Here is a 6,523-nt window from a genome sequence, read left to right on the forward strand (position 1 = left end):
AATAGGAAAGGTATGCATTCTTCTTTTTCATGTGCATTATTAACTCACCGTTGAGGTAGAAAAGTGGATACATCTTCATATTCTTTTGCTAGTGGAACATTTCATGCCTAATCAGAAAACAAATAACACTTAGTACCTAATTATTTCAGTTCTTAAGAATTGATGGGGAAAAAGGAGAAAAGAGAGGAATACCAAGTTATGATCTTGGTAAAGGATGGCTACAAACTAACTGAATACACACTGTTATTATATCTAGTGCACAGTGCAACATCAAGCAACACGCCCTGTGCATTTTCCTCTCCTCTGCCATAACTGTGCGCCCTGTGTCTGCATGTAAAACCAACTTCGGTTAAAAGCATTGTACACCAGTAGACACATTAGGGGGGTCAGAAGGGTAAGAGAATGAGCACTGGAACATAGTTCTTGATATGGACATACCATTAAAACAGGAACATAACTTGCATTCGTGTTAAGTTCCTAAAGATAATGCACAGCAAGAGATACCTTTGACTGAATCTGACTGAATGAAGTTTTTTTTTACCGAATGAAGTTTATACGATTTCTGCGTACCAAACTACCAATATATGGCTGATGTATTAGTAAAACAAACCAAATCTCTCTGAGTCTAGTTCATATGATTTCTCCTTATTTCAACAGATCCTTTGATGCACTATCCATTGGAACACGACAGGATCTGTTCATTGGATCCTTCCATATGGTCCAAGTTTCCTTATTAGAGATTATTCGCCTTTAGCTTGTAGTGCAGATTTACGAAAATTGAGTGTGAGCTAAATTATCCAACAACAATGATAAAATTATGTAACTTTTTCTTAGCGGTATAGAATCGTGTAACTGAAACAATAGTACAGCTGCAATGCCATGTCTCCTACTGGCTCTTACGTAATCAAGTGGGTTCTATGCAGTTTGCATGTAAAGTTTTCCCAAAAATAGAAATTGAATTCTGATTTCGAGCTAATCCCATGGGCAAGTCCCTAGGCAGGCTCAACCCATGTCAATACATGCACTAATTTAATTAAATCAACTATGGAAACCTTAATACTTACAGATAGATAATCTGCTTCATCAATGTAGATGTCCTTCAGGCAGTGCACACAAAGGGGAGTAAGGACAGAACACACGATGTGATTGGCTCTTCAATTGGCATATGATGTAAGTGATGTATTTGCGAAGTCTGGAAATCAAAATTGTCCGCATAGTCGAGAAGAGGGAACCTGGCAATGTGACGATAGATTACTATGATCTTTGTCAATCCAAGAGTCCCCAATGGTAAACAGCAACTGTATAATTTGGATAAGGCTCCAGGAAGGACAGAGGCATCGAAGCGGCTATAGGGATGGGAGAAGAATATGCGGCAGCAGATCCATGAGAACCAAGGTGTGCGGCGGCATCGGTGTACACCTGAATTCAAACACGGTTTGGGGTGTGAGCCACCATGCTGCGAATGAATCATAATTCCACAACTTGGATGTCCAGGTTAGGAGGCATGGTGTGGATTTGCATGGTTCTTTTTTAGATCGACTGCAGCAACGTGGACTGCAGCAGCGTAGAGGCGGAGTAAGAGGAACGTCGCCTCTAGGGCTCTCTGGACTATGCATGAGGAGTTACGACCCTGCGAGGGAGAGATTTTCTCGGAAGGTTTTTTTGTTTCGTTGAGAGAGAGGATTGCACGTGGAATAGATGGAGAGGACTCCATGATGTATTTCGTCTTTGGGAAATAGGAATTTTTACATGATTTTTTTGTGGATTTTTTTACATGTGTTTGGTATATAGAGGATTGCACGTGGGATAGATGGAGAGGACTCCATGATGTAGTTTATTTGATGGCTGCAAAGGCGTGAAATGCAGATCCAATGGACGGTTAGCTTATCAGAACGTAGGAATTTCTAGGATTGATCTACACCGTAATAACTCGGCCCCACCAAATTAACGGCTCCTAATTTCTGATTAACATGCTAATTTCTAGGGAGTCTGTAATTAGTATAGGTATAGATAGATAGATTGCATGCAATGAACTAACCACTGCATGTCATGTTTGATAGTCTCAGGTCATTAAAAGCATGCACATGCACCCTCATCTCTTATTGGTTCATATGTCAAGAAACAAGAAACGAGGTAGAAGTTAATGCACCGCGCCTACGTGTTTTGGGATTATTTGGTTTTCGTAAGATGACTTACACACCTAGACGGAGGGAGTACATGAGATGTATAATGTGAAAATTATATCATTTGAAACTCCTTTCACATAGAAAATTGACCATATGCTTTGTGTCAGTTGCATGTCATATATTATTACTCTAACATTTGGTCAAAGTTAGCCTCGAAAAACACATTAGACCCTGTACGCTTTGTGTAAGTTGCATGTCATATATTATTACTCTAACATTTGTGTAAGTTGCATGTCATATATTATTACTCTAACATTTTGTCAAAGTAGTATAGTGGAAGTGGATCCTCTAACATAGGTATCCCTGCCTTACCCTCCCTTTCGGTCACTTACTGGCGGACCCCATGCTTGCTAGGCCCCGCATGTCAGTTACTCAATGGGTTCGGCCACGTCAGGGGATCCTCATCCGTAGTATACTCCCTCTGTTTTTATTTACTCCGCATAAAACGGAGGGAGTAGTGGTATAATAAATGACACGGATGGGGGAGGGGGAGGAACGTTGGTTTGCTCTCAACTGCGGTCCCACAAGCGAGCGAAAACGCAAGACGAAGCGCGTTCCATTCGGTGAGCGACATGGAGGGTCCAGCGTGCCGGGCTGCAACGCGAACGCGACAAGAGCGATGTACAGTCAAAACCGATTGACCGGTCGTCACCAGAACCACTATTCACACCAGAACCTTCGCTGCTCGGCCTACGCCAGCCACTGCCCTAAAACCACACCAAATCTCCAGCCCATTCCCCCACCTTTCGATCCCCTAGACCGCATCAAGCGTCCCCTAGTTCGCCGGAAAGCCATGGTGCGCCGCAAGATCACTTACTACAAGATGCTGACACCGGAGCGCCGTGCAGAAATCGCGGCGGCGGTCGGCGCCACAGACCTCCGTTCCCAAGCTCGCTTTGTGGTGGGCCAATCCCCGATTCACTGCGGAGGTCGCGGCGCAGAAGGCCCCCGATGGGTATGAGACGATGGACGTCGACTTCATGCCGGCGTCCGAGTCCCCCATGGTGCAGGCGGGCCAGCGGTTCAACATGGCGATACTAAAGGAGGACCGGGAGGCAGAGGCTCAACTCGAAGCGGAGCGCGCGCATGCCGCTGCCATCGAGGCTCTCCTGCAGGCGGAACCGGATGTCGTGGATGTGAACCGGGCGGCGGAGGCTCATCTTGAGACGGAGCACGCGGATGCCGCTGCCATCGAGGCCCTCCTGCAGGCGGAACCGGACGTCCTGGACATGAACCGGGCGACAGAGGCTCGACTCAACGCAGAGGGCGCGGATGCCGCTCTCATCGACGCCCTTCTGTGGGCGGAACCAGAAGTCCTCGACTTGAACCGGGCGGCAGAGGCTCGACTCGACGCGGAGCACGCAGATGCCGCTCTCATCGACGCCCTCCTGTAGGCGGAACCGGAAGTCCTGGACTTGAACCGGGCGGCGGAGGCTCGACTCAACGCGGAGCGCGTGGATGCCGCTGCCATCGAGGCCCTCCTGCAGGCGGAACCGGACGTCCTCGACTTGAACCGGGCTGTGCTCTCGTCCGTGCAGAGCGCCCGCACGCTCCGCTTGAACGAGTAGCTGGAGGCCGAGGACAACCACGGTGCGGAGACACACGTCGGCAGCGACGGCTGGTTCGCGCCGGCAGCCAAAGACGACGAGGCCATCTCTTTCCGCGAGCAGTGATAGTTTTTCTTTATGTTGTTGTTTTTATTATTATGGATCTTTTGCTGTGTAAAAACATACTATTTGTTATGCAAGTCGCCTGAGTTTACCATTTCAGGCGGTTGGATGAATATCCTACGTCTCCTAACCCTTCTTTCCTTCTTCCTCACCTCTTCTTCTTCCCCAACAGACCATCGCACGGGCCGTACGGATACTCCGATTGGATAAACATACTCTATGAACGAAAATTATGTGTTAGCAATAGGATGGCTGAGTTTGGTTTGTTCACATGCGACAACACGTGTCAGTGAGGGTGCGTTCCCTTGGTTGGGTTTGCGGCGTGCAGGAGCGAAGTGTGAGGGTGCGGTGCGACCGCGGCGTCCAGGAGCGACCGTGCGAGGGTGCGGTGCGACCGCGACAGCCGTGCGCAAGTGTACCTCCTTCTCATTTTGAAAACTTTAGGCAAGCTTGGCAAAAATGTGTGGCGAAGTTTGGAAATGCAAGGCCTAGACCCAAACAGGATAAGTACGTACTACCTGTGTCCGGGTTTATTGGTCCCCATTGTATTTTGTGCCAAATTTTGACCATAGATTAAACTAAGAAAATGTTCATGCATGTCACCAAATATTATATTTTTCAAAACTATGTTCAAATACGAATCCAATGAGATAATTTTTCTTGACATGCATTAACATTTTTGTTAGTTAAATATTTAGTCAAAATTTGGCACAAACTATAAAAGGGACCTATAAACCAGGACAGAGGTAGTACGTACTAGGAGTACTAGTGTTAAAAAAGAAAGGCGGGGTTTTCCTTCGATACAAATCCTCGTTTCACGTGTCAATTAATGCGTATTTTTTTCTCTCAAAAGACCAAAGAGCTAACCATCTCACTCCTCATCACTTGATTAATGCAGCGCCATGCAAACGAACCTTCTCACTTCCGCATGCATGCAGGGGATATTAATGTCCTTGGTTGCTAACCCCATCAATTTTGCCTCAATTATTGTTAGTGGCCCTTTGCAAATTGTAATTTTGATATACTGTCCTTGTGTACAAAAAAATGGAGGTAGTAACTATATTTGAATTCCTTGCCCATTGCGGTGACGTCTACGACTTTTTTTTGTGGTTTGGCGAAGTGCGTTCGACGGAGAACACCATTGAGGGAGACCACGGTAAGTCGTTCGCAAGTGCCGCCTGCAAGCCGAGACAACCGCCTTATTTGCATCCAGGAAGTCCTTTACTAGTACTACTACTAGGAGTACTAGTGCGGTGAGATGGTTTCTCGAAGAAGACGATGGAGAAGCGGAGTCAGCGAAGAGTGAAATGATAGTTGCTTCGTCCGCGCTTTGTGATTTGACGCCTCACTGCTTTATGATTTGTGATAGAAGGGACAGGGGAGTAGACTCTATGCTCTATACTGTACTACTCCTACATGCGTCCAAGCATGGGAGAAAGAGGAGAGACGTTGCATTTTTCTATTCCTTCAATCAATCAATTAGGGAGCTTCGGTTCCATCTTTTTGGCTTTGGCAACGCCGTCCACAATGGTTCCCACGATGCCAAAAGCTATTTTCACATTTGGCTACACATTGTGGATGCCCTTAACCGTACCACTTGGTTTTTCTCCTGTGTGCTATCTATACAAATCTCAATTATATTGATCTAAAAAATTATAGAATCAAAGATTAGTAAAAAGGAGGTGATTTTGCCGCGCGGATGGCGGGGGAGGTTTCTTATTTTCGGAGGATGTTGTCCTGGCGGTTTGCTAACATGCGGTCCCACATGTCAGTGCTTTACCAAGCTGATCCGTGTCCCACATGAGGCAGAACAACGGCAGAAGCAACAAGTGGTTAAGTTGAAGAAGATGAGGGAGAAGCGACCAAGCTGATCCGCGTCCCACATGAGGCAGAACAACGGCAGAAGCAACACGTGGTTAAGTTGAAGAAGATGAGGGAGAAGCGGATTCAGCAACGAGTGAAATGATGGTTGCTTCGTCCCTCCAACTTCTTTTTTAGCATTATTACTTCATCCCTCCAACTTAACTGTGGGAAAGGTGTAGCTTTGTGATTTGACGCCTCATTGCTCATTACTACGCCGGCGCCATGACTGGGGTGCTTCACCCCGGCTGCTCTGCACTGTATTCCGGTATGGCACGTGGACCCGGTAGCTTGATGTCCCACATGTCGGCAAAAGGGACTAGAAGATTTATGAAAGCGAGCGCTCCACTCTTACGACGGAGGAGTAGACGACACGATGGCCTAGTGAACTGTCACTTGTACTGTATAGTACTATAGTTTTGCTGGTTCGCACGATCCATCGATACAAACCCGATTAAATAGGAAAGGGCGGGATTTTTCCCGCGCGGTAGATGATACTGGCCATACATTTCAAAGGCAATTTTAATGTATGAAAACGGAATAATTATAAGTAACAATATGGTATCTAGTAAAACTAAAAACACATATGATTTATTGTGTTAGAGTGTAGTAGTAGTGCTGTATTGCATAGTTGTTAGATGTAACATGCGAGAACGTGTAGATATGTAGTTTTGGAGGGCCTACAGAGAGAAAAGCGTAGTACGGTCACCGAACTTTAGAATAAGCTGATTACGGTCACTATATACGTTTTGCGGTGATTATCCGGTCACTTGCTCACAGTTCAGCATCAGATTGCACTCTGTTGAC

This window comes from Triticum aestivum, chromosome 4A (assembly GCF_018294505.1).
Source record: "Triticum aestivum cultivar Chinese Spring chromosome 4A, IWGSC CS RefSeq v2.1, whole genome shotgun sequence".
NCBI classification, from domain to species: Eukaryota; Viridiplantae; Streptophyta; class Magnoliopsida; order Poales; family Poaceae; genus Triticum; species Triticum aestivum.